The sequence below is a fragment of the Ostrinia nubilalis genome, chromosome 10, assembly GCF_963855985.1.
Source record: "Ostrinia nubilalis chromosome 10, ilOstNubi1.1, whole genome shotgun sequence".
Taxonomy (NCBI): Eukaryota; Metazoa; Arthropoda; class Insecta; order Lepidoptera; family Crambidae; genus Ostrinia; species Ostrinia nubilalis.
The window spans coordinates 16,614,506-16,632,384 of NC_087097.1; positions in this window are offsets into that span (position 1 = coordinate 16,614,506).

A 17,879-nucleotide genomic window follows, 5' to 3' on the forward strand; every position below is an offset into this window, starting at 1 on the left:
ATGTAGCATAAGTTTAAAGTTAGGTATGCACAAATGTAAGCAGGCGCAAAGTTCATTTATGTAGAAGCGACAAAAAAAAATGTATTCAAATAGCTTCAATTCTATCTACATAATATTATTTTGTCTTTCATACCCTATGCATTAGTTAAGGGCACGGATATCCGCGTTCATCGCACGAATGTCTTTGGCTATTCTCAATACAAGAGTGTACAGTATTAATTGTTCGTTTATGTCTGCCGGGACAAAAAACAAGCGCGGAAAGTATATTTTATATATTTAGTTCGTAGGCGTATTATCACGATGCAGAGCATTTATTTTAGATAATAAGTTGTTTACTATGATAAAGGAACAATCTGTAACGTCCTTCGAAATATCAATTTGATGTACTTATGTATGACATCTCTTTTAATTCATATTGACGGCAAAGGGATGAAATACATAAATGATCGTATTAATATTTTCGAAAGTGGCATCAGATTATTTCTAATGAATCTTTACATTTTATACCAAAAATATATTTAGACTTCAAACTATTAAGTACACGTTTAGTTTAAAAGCTTTACATTTAACTGTACGCTTATTTTTTATTTATTTACATAATTTATCGTCTCTATAATGATGTTATTTTATTTACACGTCATATGTTAAATTAGCGTAAGTTCTGAGGATGAGACCAAAGTGTATAGACACAGCCCATAGTCGTCGAAATAGAACCCCTTGAGAACGGTTTGACCCCATAGTTGGTAAATAAATTGACAAATAAATTCTATCCGAGTTATTTCTGAGACTTGTGAGAGCTAGTGTTTTAAGGAGGCCTGAGCGGCATTATTGTTGCGATCGATTACAATTTGTAATAATGTTGTTGAGCCGAAAGCTTTTCTTGAGTCATTCAGATTAGATAAGGGCATATCTCTGTCAGTTTGCACAACAGCAGTTTAACATAGATAGTTAGTTCTCTTCAAATCTAAAATGGGATAGTTTCACGTGGGGTACGTAATTTCTGAGTGCCAAAACATTGAGACTCAGTACTTTGTTTTCATCATTCATCACTATTACTGTTTCTAAAATGTATATTCTCCTGTGCGCTTCGATAAATCAAAAGTTTAGTACAGTCAAACGTAAAAATAAAAGTATAATTACATATAGCTCTTTTGTTATTTTTACTCTTTATCTTGACTGTACCAAACTATTCGGAATACGTATATTTCTTACATCTAAGGCTGATTATGTAAACCAAATTGAAGTAAGCATCCAAAGATCACTGTATTGAACAAATATTGTATAAAAAATAAATTTAGAATCCTGGGATAAGCTGTCATTTTGACGTAAGTTTACAAAAATTTTGACACGTGAATAATTTTCCAGCAACCAGCTTAAAATAACACAACAATATCTATAATTATAGGTATCTGCCAACACTGAATAAATTTTTAGAATGGCAAAATTAAACGTCAAAGTGACAGCGATTCCAAAACGTCACAAATAAAATTGTGGACGCACATTTTATCTCTGTAGTAGTAAGTAGCGTATCGTGATTACAATGTAACGAAAAACGAAAAGGAATTGAAATATAATGTAACGTTTTTATAAATGTTTCAATAAGTGTTATGAGGCCTAGTAGAAACGTTAACTTAGGGCATTATCACAAACCCCATATGAAGATTAGATTAACAGTCTTAATGTTGCCAGTGATAATATTTATTATTGTTAATATCATTCCACTCTGCTAATTATTTCAACGTAAAAAAAATGAGTGGCGACTTTCAATGGAATATAATTTGTAAATTAACTCAAACAAAATGTATCAGAAATGGTGTTGATTTTTATGTTATAAAGGTAGCTGTGAATGAAATGCTAAATCATTAACTGTTTAATAATAAACTGCTTGTACAGAGTATTAGGGGTTGGTATTGGTTGTCCTCCGGTAATGTAGCTCAGAACTGGCCAAATACAATTGTTTATTGAAGGGGATAATATGTTCATCAACCACTTAAATATGTTTAGCCTTAATGTAAGTAGTTGTAGTTGTCAGAGCTTCCCGTTTAACGAGTTTGGAACCCCATATAACATTTCTTTACGTGCCAATTGAAGAAATAGTAGTAAACATACAAATCTAATATACATGCTGGCTTATACATAACTGATATTTACTTTATGTGGCCGTCGGTCAACTGGCCGTAGCTGTTAATTATTTAGTATTTGTATCAGAAATTCAACATAATAATTTTGTGAACTTTTATAAGAATTTTCACGGTCCCTGATAAGATGACAATGACCAATAAATTGCATTTTAATAGAAAACAGTTTTATTGTATTCGCATAGTAGTAAGCGCAATATGATAGTGAGAATGTTATGGCCAATAGCGCAGTGTATGTTGTTGTTGATGTATGTTTTATATGTTGTAACATACAATAAATATGTAGACGTAAATCAATTGTTTTATTTCATACTAACAGTTTCACCTGACTTATTTTTATCATAATGACCTTAATTGTAAGTAAATCGCTTTATATGTAAAGTGAAAATCTTAAAGCATAGAGTTTATGAGAATAACGCTAAATTCATTACTCCTCTAAAGGAGACTCAATAAATGAATGCTGCAAAATGTAATAATGGCTCCCCTCAGCGAGTTAACTTGATATTCCTACCTCCAAACCGTGGTTCTGCTGGCGAGGGATAACTGGCAATACTAGCACCGCAACGCGTAGTACGCCGTTTGCTCGCTAGAGGCCCCGAGTGTCGGTGAGATTCTTGTCGCAAACACAGATGGCGCTACAGGTAACGGAAGGTACTGGAAGTGGAAGAGATTTAGTACAAAGACAAGTAAAAGGACCACCTCAAATTGGAAGGGAAGAACCTAAAGTTGCATCAATCAACACAGAAATTATTATAATATTGAGAAGTTGGACGGAGAATGACTATTTTGAAATTTGCCTTGCGGGATAATCCATTAAGTGACTAATGCCCGTTTTCACCATCAAACCCTAATTTTTAAGTGACCCCTATGAAAACAAAATTCCTGTTATGTGTTACCATAGGGGTCACCTAAAAATTAGGGATTAATGGTGAAAACGGGCATAAGTATTCTGCCGTTTTAGTTTTCTATTTCCACTCACTTTATTTACTTACATCACCCCGAAAAAGTTTGACACGTAAATATTATCATTGATATAAACGGGCTCGCGTATGTTACATTGTAATCTACAAATCAACATTGCGTTACCTTCATTATTGTTTAGATAAGAAAGCTTTTCTGAGTAAGGACTTTAATTTGAATATTAATATTTGCAGATATAGAGCATGGGTCGGGATTCCGAGATAACATTATACGGGGGTCGATTTAACTGCGATTTAGGTTATAAGAACTTTGTTTAAGTAAATTTTGTTTACTACGTCGTGCTACCTATCATATCAACTAGGCACAAGGCCCAGTCATGGTCATCAGGCGACAGAAAATAAATTGAAATGATGCTAATGATTTATAGTGTTAATCTATACTGCTATCAGATTGCTATAATTTGGTTACGATGTTAGTAGTTTGTTGGAAGATTTTTGCTGATTAGACGCTAAAATTATGTGATCTCTTTCTGATAATTTAGAGACAGTATTTGTACGACATAATAAAAAATAAGCGTATCTAATTATTTTTATATGCCATGGCAATTTAGCAAACAAATTATTATGCAATATGGATCTGAATATCTGTGTCTATGCATTTGTATATTATAATCTTTGATTAGACAAAAGTAATCTGAAAATCTATTTATATACTTTCATTACATACAAAAATCTTCAACTATTTCTATCGCGTGATAGATGAGTGTATCTGCGGACATACCTGTAGTAGTTATTCAATAATATATTTTAATGGGATTTCCTTCCGCATCGTTATTGTAATTTACAGCAGGTAATCTATGTCATGCGGTTGACCCGACCTTACCTTATGTCAACTTATTAACTATAGATGACCCAAGCTGAACTGTCCCACCAAACTCAATGACAGGGGGGCGCTACCATCTTTCAACTATATGGTTTCCAACATGGCAAAAATCGGAACCAGCGATCCGGTATTGAAGGTGGCGCCCCACTGTCAATGTCATCGATAGGACAGTTCACTATTTTGGAACTATAACAGTAGTTTGTTCCTTCAAAAACAAAAAATAAAACACGCTGGCAGTTGATAATAAATGTTTAATATAAATTATACGCATCGAAATAATCATTTCAATGACGTGCATACCTGTTTCGTTATTTTAGATAGGGTGGACCTTTTGGTCCTTCCATTATCTTTTATTAATTGTTCAAAATGATCGTAAAAATCCTCCACCTTTTGTCTGAACGCTAACTCAGTCAATTACAACTCCGGAGCAGTCATTTGTCCGCGCTAAGGAGGCATTTCCCCGTAAATGCAGTACAAATTCACATTAAGATGGCGGCCGTGATTATGCTCTGTGGCCGCGGCGTTATTTCATTACGACCTTGGGGCGTTTGTGGTGGGAAGAAAGGAGCAACGGGACGTTTATTTATTTATTAGCTTTTAAAACTATACTATCATTGAGTAGGTATCTATTCCAAGTACCATCGGTTTATGTTGCGTACCTATACATATGTATACCTACTACTCTTTGAAAATCACAATCGAGTATTGAGGGTAGATAAAAAGGAACAGCATCTAGACTCAGTAGGTATCCGAGGAATGCGCGAGAAACCAGAAGCAGCCAATATTAACCACCTCGGCACGCCAATAAAGCGAATTCTACACGTTTCCCGACTTTGAGACGATCGGGTAGGTACTAAATACATAGTTGAAATGGATCGGCACCAGAAAGGGCCAAGTAAATCTAGAAACAATTCCAATAAGTTCTCAGTAGTGTAATGTAATTAGTAACTAAGTACATAGGCACTGTTTTGGCTGTGTTGCTATAGCCGTGAATGCGAAAGCTTCAATTTTTAACTGAAAGTGATTTGTCGTAACATAATGTATTTATTGAAAAGGAACCCCCATGTGTTCCAATACTTATATTTATTTGTAGTGTAAGGGCTATATTTCACCGGGACACCATGGCGGCGCAACCAGTCGCCGGCTACCAACAAAATGTATGCAGTTTTGCGCAACCAAACGGACACCAGGTGAGTAACTCTATAGAGCAGAGCCCCGATTACGGTAACTTTTAACGTCTACAATCCAGACGCGTTTCTGATTCTGCAATACGATTGGTCAAAACAGCTGACGTACGCTGTTGAACGACCAATCGTATCGCAGAATCGAGAAGCGTGTCTGGATTGTTGACGTTAAAAAATACCGTAATCGGGGCTCTGTATACATTTTGTTGGTAGCGGCGACTGGTTGCGCCGCCATGGTGTCTCGGTGAAATATAGCCCTAAGTCTGGAATTCGACGCTCTACATTGTTACATAGTACGTCGAAGTCGATATTCGCATTTATTCTACAAATTGCTTCCTTTTATATGCGATCTGCTCGGCTTGAACCGTAAGAATGCGTTGTATTCTTTAATGTGCTTTCCTGAAATTCCCTAAGGAAATAGAAAATGTAACGATACGGGGTTAGTTTGTAGAGTAGCTCTCTATAAAAATTTTTTTTTTTGAATCAATTCAGTTATTTCGATCTTTGGGATTATTAAAATAAAATCGTAGGTAAAAGAAATCCTATAATTGTTTTGTTATTGTAATCAATATAAAATAAAGTAATTTACTTTTTCAGTCAAGTCAGTTTTTCGATGTCTTGTTATAGTTTTCGAGATATCTGCTCTTCAAAGTTTGGGTCTGGATTTCATCCCCGCCTGAATCACCGATTTATTAGTTCTTTAATAATTTCCGTCCATAGTACATACCTACTTAGGGGAAAGTAGTACGAGATGATCCCCTTAAGCGGGAATCGCTGTAAAATACATATTTTTCAAGGTAAACCAAAAATAAAGACGATTACTACTAGTATATTTATCTATCCAACTTTCCTTATACTCAAAACCAGAAATTAAGTGAGGTTTCATTAAAATATTTCATTTTTTGCAAAACCTTACAAAGTGATCATCTTATAGTACACCCCTGTGGGTAAGATGATCCCCCAGGTAGGGGTAAGATGATCCCTATGATTCTATTCTATGATCTATTCTTTTCTGGTTGTATTCCTTTCTGAGTACCTAATTATGCGAAGAAATCGTTAAAAAGTTAGAAAAGAAAAACATTTACGAATTGAATACCGAAAATAACTTATTCTTTCTTAGTACCTGCTAAAAAGCGTTTAAATAATTTAAACGCTTTTTGGCTGGAGCTGTGTTGCATATATCACAAATAAATTCACCTGTTTCATCACCCTATAGCCCAGCACATGCTTTATGGCCCCATTTTCTACATGCATAACATTTTATCCATCCTTCACCCTTGGTATCGCTTGAAAACTTTTCTGTTCAGTACAGCCACTCAGTATCATCTTCTTCAGACTCGGGTGAGTTATATGAAGTTCTCTTTCTTTTATTTCACTTCCCTTTACCTACTCCATTGACTTTTTTGTTTTAATTCCCAGGGATCATCTCGTACATATTATAGGAAGGGATCATCTTGACCCAAGTCCCACTTTTTGTTAAATATTTGCTAAAATAATCTACAAGTACGCGGCTTCATTTTTATGGCCAAAATATTAAAATTGAACATAATGGAAAGCCTAACGACAACAGTAATTACATTTAACATTGGTTGAATAAAAGTAACATAAGCTCAAAGTCATGCCTATTTTAGATCAGAAGTACACAATTTTTCTTTTTTCTCGTCAAATTCGATGTATCGCTCACGCCACCATTACGATTTGACTGAGGCGGGGAGGTGTCCAGAGCTATGTTTTACCAGTGAAAGAAACTAAATGACGTTAGTGGTTTCAGCACAATCGCGAAGGATCATCTTACCCCAGGGGATCAACTCGTACTACTTTCCCCTACTTACTTTACATATTTTAAATATTAAAGTTGTTTTTCTTTTATCCGTATTTGCTTTGTAAATACGAGTACTTACAATCTTTACCGTGTAATTGGCAATCACGAAATATGGCTTGACCTTAGAAAAGTTCATTAACCTGCGTTTGGCGAGCATTCGGTCGGAGTCGCACTCCTAACAAATTATGCTCACAGGGTCGGTCCTTCATTTTCGCAATTTGCAAGAAGTACCTAATCCTTTTGCTTAATGTTTAGGCGCAGGCTCGATCCAGATGAATAGGTAGGCCCAGATTAATGAAACTAAACTGTCGCTCAGTCTAACAATTATTCAAGATTCCTATGAGTGATCAATGATCATAGGCTTCTACGGCTATTTAGATAGATAGATAGATAGATAAATCATTTATTTGCATACACTTAACACACATGAAGAGTAAAGTTGCAGCATAACAATAATAAGAAAAGAATAGAATACAGTAGAATACTAGTTATATAAGCATGCATAAAACAAACAAAAGCAGTAACAAGTGTGTGGTGGACTGCAGTGGACTGTATGCGTTTGTGTGTGTTCGAGAGCGCTGACCGGACGATGATGACTGCCGTTGAGAGCTTGCCCTTACTATGTCAGGCGTAGTAGGTGCTACTTGCAGGAATAAAACCACTATTTCACTTGCTGAGACTTCTCGCGTTTATTATTCGCTTCCTCTTCTCAGTTCTTGCTTCTTCAGATCACTTGTTGCTTGGAGCACTTGTTCTCTGAACTGAACAAAACAATACAACATAAACTTAAACTTTAAATAAACTTGTCTCTCGGAGCGCCTCGCTCCGTATTTATAGGGCCCCGGGCTATATCCATCCCTTTCTCTCCCGATATTCCTGTCTCTGTCTCTCATGTTCTGGACCATAGTTCTGGAATGTTCGAAGCGAGAGGTCCGATGTTGCCGTCCCGTTTCTTTTTCTCTCGAATATTCCAGAAGTGTGTGGAAGAGTAATTGATGTGCAAGCGAGATGACAGATAATGTGAGAAAGAGATGGAATGTAATTTATCTCTAATCGACTCTAATTGATTATTTTAGTACATTATCTGACTGTTAACGTTGCTAATCGATTCTAATTAATAAGTTAGCGTATTTCCTTGGTCGACGTCGCTAACAATCTCCCCCGCAGTGCGAAGCACTCCCTCTTCCGGATGCGACGTCTTGGCAGGAACCAGGACTACCACTCGTCGCGTCGGTCGCCGTAGCACTCCTCCGGGTGTTCGCACGTCGAGGACTCGTTCTCTTCTGTCCGGACCAAGGTATACCCGCTGTGCTTTCCCTCGTGGCCAAGAGTTTCTTGGTGGCGTTGCGTCGAATCTCAGGGCGACGTCGCCGACTTGAGGGTCTTCTGTCTCCCGACCGGCTATCTTCCTTGGCATCAAAGTTGGCAGGTACTCTTTTAGCCATCTTTGCCAGAAGCGCTGCGTTGTCCTCCAGTTTGCCTTCCCGATGAAGTCGCGGTCCTTGAACACGCCCGGCGCCATCGCTCCGCAGGATCTTCCGATGAGGAAGTGGTTCGGCGTGAGTCTTTCTTCGTCGCTGGGATCCGCACTTCACAGTGGCAACAACTTGGGAATTCTTCTTTTCTCCGATGTATTCTTCCCCCGTCTCGAAACGATCTTTCTTCAAAGTCTTCAACGCTGGATCTTTTTCCAACTTCTTCTTGATGGGACGCTGATGTACCTGATGCCCTCTGCTGGTCTTCTTCAGGACACTGCGAGCCCGTTTGTCGGCGTCGTTGCAAGGCCGACGTGGTTCCACCCCGATGTACTCTTTCTCGAAGTGTCGGCGAACCAAGGCTTCCGTTCCATCTTCCACTAATCTGCTGTGGTTCACTAACTTCACTGGATCACTTCTTCCAGTGTTGCATCCATGCAGAACCCATCCAAGGCTGGTCAAAGAGGCAACTGGTTCGGAGGCCTTCCCTCTGTGTAGTCTCCGTGTGACTATCAGCCCCCAATTGTCTTGCCCAATCAGAAGTCTAGGTACTTCTTTGTCGTAGACCAGCTTCTTCTTAATTTTCTTCAGGTGTTTCCAGTTCTGAAGCATTCCTTCTTCGACACCTTGCTTGGTCAGCTTCAAGTTGTCGATAGTTCTCGCTTCCATGTTGAGTTTATTTCTACAATGGACCCCCTTGATCTTCATGTTGATCTTCTGGGAGTTGCTCTTCTGCATACCGTTCCCCCCGACCATCTCGATGGTGATGGCTTCCGGCTTCCCTTGCGCCCCAATCTTCTTCGCTACTGATGAGTCCAGCAGCGTGACGGTGGACCCTTCGTCCAGGAGCGCGAGCACTCTTGCTGTCCCCTTGGGCCCGTAGAGGTTTACCGGCGTCATTTTCAAGTAGGCCTTTCCGCAGCTCGTGGTGTGCACTGACGACACAACTCCTTCGGCGGGCTTCTCTTGAGTTTTCGCCGCTGCGGGCTTCTCTGAGTGAAGACTGATGTGATGCCACCTCATGCACTTCTTGCATGGTTGTGCCCGACACGTGTTCCTTGAGTGCTTGAAGCGCAGGCATTTGAAGCACATTCTTGCCTTCTTCACCATTTCCCATTTATCTTCAACACTGGCTTCTTTATATTTCTTGCATTCGTACAGCCAGTGGTCCTCACGGCACTCTGGGCACTTCTTCGCGTCAGTCTTCGGTTCTTCACGGCGTCCTTCTGTTTGTTGGACATGGTGAACCGGCCTCTTGAACATATTTCTCTTCTGGTCCCAGGACACTTCCGGGGGAGCGTAATCACTGTTAATATCTGCTTCAACTTCCATGAAGTCGTACATGAGTTCGAGCGCTGGTTTTCCCTCTGCCCGGCGCTCGCGTTGGTACATCAGCCACCGAGACTTCATGGTCGGCGGCATCTTCTCTATTAGACATTCCACGGCCCCTGGTGCGCACAAATATTCCGTCTTGCCGAGTGCCCTGATGGTGGCCACGGCATTGCGGACTCGGCTGGCAAACATGCAGATCTCCCCCGATGACTCGTTGACCCTTGGCAGCCTTTCCATCTTCTTTAACTCCGCCAGGGCTATGGCTCCAGGTCTGCCGAACCGGACCTCCAGGCTCTTCATCAGCTCTTCCGGATTCTCGGCGGTGAACAGGAGGCTCTTGACTGCCTCCCTCGCGTGCCCCTGGAGACACCTTCGTAGTCGCGCCAAATTTTGTGCCGGCGTGAAGGAGCGCGCGGTGTCTTCATATGACCTTCTGAACGCGAGCCATTCTTCACATGCGCCATTGAAACTTGGGAGGTCGACCAGTTGTCTTGTGAGGCCACCCTCTGCCCTCTGTGACAGCTTGGTGATGGCCATGGCTAACTCTTGAATGTCTGTTCTCCCTTCCGTAGGTAGCGGCTGCGGTGGCGGCGGCGGCAACACTTGCGGCGGCGGTGGCGGCGGCAGCGGTAGAACTTGTGGCGGCGGCGGCAGCGGCGCGGCGGGCGGCGGCGGCGGTATCGGTTGTAGTTCCGGCGGGACCCTCTCGGCGATGGTGTTCGAGTGGTCCAACCAATTTTCGACCTGCATTTGCCTGTACTGCACTTCTTCTGGATCCTCTTCCATGTCGGAATCCAATTGGGCCAACTCCAATTCCGCTTTGGCAACTTCCAGTTCCTGGCGGGCCACTCTTAATTTGGCCTCTATTTCTGCCCTTCTTCTTGACGAGCGGACGGAGCGCGTATCTTGATTCACTCGTGACAGTCGCGGCGTTTGTTCATGCACTTGCGGCGTGGGTGGCGCGTACTGTCCTTCAACAGTCGGCACGGTGGTCACCGTAGTCGCGGGAGTCGCGGCGGCGGCGTTGGCGGCGGCGACGGTGGCGGCGGCAACATTGGCCGCGGTGGGCGTGGAGGCGGCGGCGGCGGCTGCGGCGGCGGCGGCGGCGGCGGCGGCGGCGGCGGCACGTCTCTTCTCTGCTTCCGCGATACGGGCCCTTAGTGCTTCGTGTGGCTTCGTGACGTCGGCGGTTATCTCCTCTGTGTAGGAGCGCGGTGCTGGTTCCCCTCTTCCCAAATGCACGCCGGGCTCTCCCATAACCCGGGTGCTAACAGCCGGCGCGGCGTGGTCCCTGGCGATGCGCGGTGAGGACGCGCCCCCGGCGGGATACGGGGTCAGCGTTGATGAAGTATCCGTGGTTTCCGTCGGAGTACTTCCTCCATGAACCGGCGGCGACGTAATTCTCCCTGCGGCGGCGGCGTTAGCCGCGGCGGCGGCACCTCGTAGCTTCTCCGACCTGGTGACAGGCATCTTCGCTATTCCCGTAATCCGGCTACTCGAAGGACCAGGAAAATGTGGTGGACTGCAGTGGACTGTATGCGTTTGTGTGTGTTCGAGAGCGCTGACCGGACGATGATGACTGCCGTTGAGAGCTTGCCCTTACTATGTCAGGCGTAGTAGGTGCTACTTGCAGGAATAAAACCACTATTTCACTTGCTGAGACTTCTCGCGTTTATTATTCGCTTCCTTTTCTCAATTCTTGCTTCTTCAGATCACTTGTTGCTTGGAGCACTTGTTCTCTGAACTGAACAAAACAATACAACATAAACTTAAACTTTAAATAAACTTGTCTCTCGGAGCGCCTCGCTCCGTATTTATAGGGCCCCGGGCTATATCCATCCCTTTCTCTCCCGATATTCCTGTCTCTGTCTCTCATGTTCTGGACCATAGTTCTGGAATGTTCGAAGCGAGAGGTCCGATGTTGCCGTCCCGTTTCTTTTTCTCTCGAATATTCCAGAAGTGTGTGGAAGAGTAATTGATGTGCAAGCGAGATGACAGATAATGTGAGAAAGAGATGGAATGTAATTTATCTCTAATCGACTCTAATTGATTATTTTAGTACATTATCTGACTGTTAACGTTGCTAATCGATTCTAATTAATAAGTTAGCGTATTTCCTTGGTCGACGTCGCTAACAAAGTGGAAGAATACTTCCTGCATGATGTGTGTCGCAGCGATGCAAAAAGCAAAGAGCTCAATGTAAACACTGCCCTTAAAAGGGCAGAACACTGATTTTCAGCTCTTGCTAGGGAATCCGCGAAGCGCACGAAAACGAAATGAACCCTCCCACCATCCGCTATCAGTAAAAATGTTTAAAAAACGACTAGGGGAAATACCAATCAATATCATACTAATATTATAAAGGCGAAAGTTTTGATGTCTGGGTGTTCTTTACTCCTCCACGCAAAAACCACCGAACGGATTCCACTGAAACTCCACAGTAGTATTGTTTACAACCCAGATCAACACATAGGCCACAATTTATGACGGTATTATGTGACAAATAAATTTCAATAAATAAATAAGACGTCTAAAAAGCGCTATCTATCGTCATTGGTTAAAATCTACAGCGCTTGGCAAACCACTGTTTTTGACATTCGTAAATATTCATGCCGTGAAACGCCATACATTTAATACACAAAACCAACCATACAAATACAATGAAATATTTAGGTATACAAAATATTTTAATTTATTAGGATTCCTTTGCTTTAAACACATACAGGCATAGGTAGTTTGATAGTTTGATCAGCTGCGGCTTTGTGATATTATATGGAAATGTAATAAACATTTAGAAATAAGTAATATACCTCATTTGCATTACAATCACATTCTGGCCCCCCGCGTGTCGCAGTAATTAGATGTGACAGATACTTACTAAAGTGTGCCCTACAACTAGTAGGTATGCCCTACGACGTAGGGCGCAGTTGCGATCCGCTACTTCGTTATGTACCGGTATTTCGGTCATGGGCATTGAAGTTATCCTGCAAAAAAAAACCAGCAGTACCTAGCTTTTTTACAGCGGATTCTTATTATGTTCAATTTTGAGCAGTTTCAAATATCGTTGGATAATAATCGGACGTAGACATGGGTGGAAATGTAGAATGAAATCAGAGAGCTTTATGGGACAGATAAAGAGGACACACTTACCTACCAAGATTTGTTGATTCCTTTACTGTCCCTAAAATTATTATTTATTATGCAATAGAAGTTTGAATGTACTGAAAGTTACATCAGATTTTCCCGCGCTAGTGTTACTTGGAGGACTATTGACCGCGTTGTCTTTGATCAGTGTTGGTAGAGTCGAGACAGTTTCGCCAATTCATATAATTGAAAAGGGTCGCACGCCCTTGACTATCGTCTACAAAACATTAGTATGCATTAGTGTTGTACTGAAGCAATTGAAAGGCGATAGTTTCAGTGACGAGGCCGATGACGCAGCGCGCCATAATGGGCCTTGTTTCGTTGATGAGTTGGTTGTAATTTGGTCGATATTCATTGCTTCTGGTACTACGTTTATTTAGTACTTATTTTTTTATTAGTCCATCTAAACAGATGAGACAGAGGTTATTATAAAAAATCAACGGGGGTTGAACACTTGTAAAGTACGGCCAACGAGAAGCGATACCAAATGTAAACAAACCCAATGTCATTGTCATTTAGAATAGTAGGGGTGGGTTGCACCACCTATCTTTAACGGTAACTATGACGATAACCGGTGCTTTTGGTATGGAATTTGACAGATTTTTGACTGTCAAAGTTAAAGTAAGATGGTGCAACCCAGCCTAAGGGTTTGACTTTGACATATTTTGGCGGGAGAACGAGACATTACGACAAATACACAAGATGGGAAGAGACAGAATAGATTGTCAATTGGAAAGTCGAATCGACCTTTTGTATCGCTTCTCGTTGGCCGTACTTTATGTGATGAGTATGGAAATGACATTTCAAACACGTGTTTAACGTCAAGTTTTTTGTTTATTACAGAATATTTTTGTATTAATTGTTTATGGATCTCGAAATGGAAATGAAATTCAAAATACATTGTGGTTACTATTTGTTTATTTGAGGCTTAGGCTGAGTTACACCACCTAACTTTGACCGTAATTATAGCGATAACCGGTGTATTTTGTATGGATTTGGACAGATTTTTGACGTTTGTCAAAGTTAAAATGAGGTGGTGCAACCCAGCCTTATTATATTTTGTATTTTTTAGTTTACATTGTGTTAAGTTTAGTCACGGGTATGTTGAGGAAAGCAATTGGAAAAATAAAATTTCCGTTTCAAATGCAATAAAACAATCCATTGATTCACTTAATTAATTAATGACTAATTTGAGATAATTTTGTTCTGAAAATTATGTTGTGCATTCTAAGTTTACTTAGAATAAGGATCAATACTTGAATATAAATATGTAGAAATATTTAATACTTACCAAGCTTTTCCGTGACGCTAATGTACCGCCGCGTACTAGACGTTATGTATTACAGCGAATTTCAGGCCAGGCTGCAACGTAGTAATTAGCTGTTCGTGAATAATGTATTCAAGGCCACATAATATAATATTTAATTATTAGTGGTAAGTAGGCATGAAAGCAAACAGTTATTTACATATTGTCAATTGCCGCCGGTTTAATTTGAAATTGAATAAAATATGATAAAATGTATATGAATCAAATTGCTGTCTTATTGGTTCTACGTATACGTGTTCCTTTTGACTTCCGGAAATTTTAAGGATATATTCTATGGATAAAACTAGTTAGTTGGGTCTTAAAATTAACATGGACGAGACAAAAATCATGTCAAATGTCCGTGTTGTACCCACTCCTTTGAAGGTTGGAAACACTACACTACACCGAAGTTGTTGACAATTATGTATACCTGGTCCTGGGACAAACAGTCCAGTTAGGTAGGTCTAACTTCGAGAAAGAGTTCAATCGTCGAACTGAACTCGGCTGGGCAGCATTCGAGAAACTTCGCGATATTCTCACGTCTGAAATACCGCAGTGTCTCAAGACAAAAGTCTTTGACCAGTGTGTGTCGCCAGTGATGGTATACGGATCTGAGACGTGGTCGCTTACTATGCTACATTACTACTTATAAACATTTATAAAAAAACAACGAGATCTTACGCTAGGTTCAGGCACAAATCACCATGAAATTTACTTAAAGTCTAACGACTAAAACTTGCAGTACCTATTCGCAGATTTGAGATGAATATTGCAGACAAAAAGGCATCTTCTACTAAAACTGTGTTTAGTATGTCTAGCTTTTGACTCCTTGAATCAGATATCTACAAAAATTTTAATATAACTTGTCAAATATCTGGTTACGTCGAAGAGACACTATGTAGGTAAATACTGAGGTTACATCTAAAAGATTTAGATGTTTTTGTGAGGTGACGTCTAACAGAATCAGTGCTTATTGCTGTACTTACGTCTGACAGAGACCAATCACTCGCAGAGACCCACGTGTGGGCTATGTCCCTGGGCGACACCGATTGTCCGCATCCTTATACCATTCTATAAAGGTACTGTGCGGAACAGAAGTACAAAACGCCATATTATGACAAAATGGCAACATCGAATTTGTTTTCCGGTGTCTGAGAGGCTACCACCTCAGTCGCAGAAGGTTAAGTCGTTTAGGGTATCTACAACGTGTCCCAAAATTCAAGGATAAACCGGCGCCGCAGGGTGGACATAGTCATGACTACTTTAAAAAAAATAAGAAAAAAAATCTATCTCAATTATTTTTTAAGTTACACAATAAATTATGAAATTCGTCGAAAATTGACACCCCTTATGATATTTTACATTACCACGACCACAATTTTTCAAATACATCTGTTTTTTTGTTTGTATCGGCAATTTAAGTAGTGCTGCTGTCCACCCCAATTCTTAAAACCCTCAGAATCCTTGCAGTTTTTACACAAAAGTTAATCAAAATATGATATTTCCTTAAAATTTTGAACGATTTTTACTTTCACTCCACTTTGACTCGTCGTTTTGTAAAAAAACAGTATGAACACTACTGCGGCAAGTTCTTTATAAAGTTGACGCAACTATCCAAGATTCCAAAATGGTATAATACTCTAAGAAAACTAGTCGCAAAAAAGATATGCGTACCATTTTTACAAGCACTTCGCTTGTTAGTAGTATGGGATAAATCATGCAAATAAATTTAAAACCAGTTCTCCTCAAACAATTGAGCTGAAATTTGGTATACTTATGTAAGTACGATGACAATGCAATATTATGGTATCATTGAGCTGGATGGAGTCTGGAGGTGGCCATAGGAACTTCTAAACGAAACGGCGGAATTGCATCTAGTTTGGGTTCGTTGGATATCTTTTCGAGCACTTTAGTGCTAGATGATGTCCAGGGTCCTGATGATGAAGTCAAGAGGTGGCCAGGAGCTGGCCAAAGGAACTCCTAATCGAAATGGCGGATGATTATCGAGTTTGGGTTCGTTGGATTTGACTTCCCGAGCACTTGGACCATGAGATTGAGAAACAACTAAAAAGTGTAAAATAAAGTTATAATAAAAAAAAAACTTTTTTAAAAACAAGCATTAATGCGAAATTTTACGAAAGAATTTAACGATAAAAATAATTGTAAGCAAGGTTCAAATAATTTCGAAAGTTTGTAGCGCAAACAGAAAAAAAGAGGAATAAATTCCATGCGCGATTACAACTTTATTTTAAACTTTTTAGTTGTTTCTCAATCTCATGGCCCAAGTGCCCGACAAGACAAATCCAACGACCCCAAACTCGATAAGCTTCCACTATTTCGTCAAGGAGTTCCTATGGCCAGCTCCTGGCCACCTCTTGACTTCATCATCAGGATCCTGGACATCATCTAGCACCAAAGTGCTTGAAAAGACAAATCTAACGAACCTAAACTAGATGCAATTCCGCCGTTTCATTTAGAAGTTCCTATGGCCACCTCCAGATTCCATCCAGCTCAATGATACCATAATATTGCATTGTCATCGTACTTACATAAGTATACCAAATTTCAGCTCAATTGGTTGAGGAGAACTGGTTTTAAATTTAGTGCATGATTTATCCCATACTACTAACAAGCGAAGTGCTTGTAAAAATGGTACGCATATCTTTTTTGCGACTAGTTTTCTTAGAGTATTATACCATTTTGGAATCTTGGATAGTTGCGTCAACTTTATAAAAAACTTGCCGCAGTAGTGTTCATACTGTTTTTTTACAAAACGACGAGTCAAAGTGGAGTGAAAGTAAAAATCGTTCAAAATTTTAAGGAAATATCATATTTTGATTAACTTCTGTGTAAAAACTGCAAGGATTCTGGGGGTTTTAAGAATTGGAGTGGACAGCAGCACTACTTAAGTTGCCAATACAAACAAAAAAACAGAAGTATTTGAAAAATTTTAGTCGTGGTAATGTAAAATATCATAAGGGGTGTCAATTTTCGACGAATTTCATAATTTATTGTGTAACTTCAAAAATAATTGAGATAGATTTTTTTTCTTATTTTTCCTAAAGTAGTCATGACTATGTTCATCCTGCGGCGCCGGCTTATCCTTGAATTTTGGGACACGTTGTATAATGAAGAAAGTAAGGTAGGAACTTTTTTGAGATGAACAAAATAATGTTACCTACGTCAAATAAATGTTCTTATAGTGATGATTTAACATTCTTGAATCTCAACTAACGAGTGGTTTCCAGGAGGCAAAATAATTTTCCGCGTATTATTAATTTATTTACTGTGCCTAGGCTTTCCGCCATAAACTAGGAATAAATTCTATTTCATTGATTCGTAAGACACTGTCATCATGTTTTTTTGTCGTGGTCTTCAATGGCGTAGTAGTAGGTGGAAATGATGAGCATACTAGCCAATTAGTCCGTTAACAGCCTGCAACGCGCTGTTCGTAATGTTTGAGTACTTTAACAATTTAAAGTACGCAAAAATTAGTGTCGGAGCGAACGTGTTAAGTGCTTTGGCGATACCTAAATTAGTGCAAACCTTTATATAGGTGTTATTCTTTGGGGCGAACTTGAAACCGTACATGGTGTCGCTTGCGCACGCGCGCACAAAGGACGGGCCTGCGGATGAGCGAGGCTCTTCAAAAGGCTTCGAGTGTGCTGTGGAAAC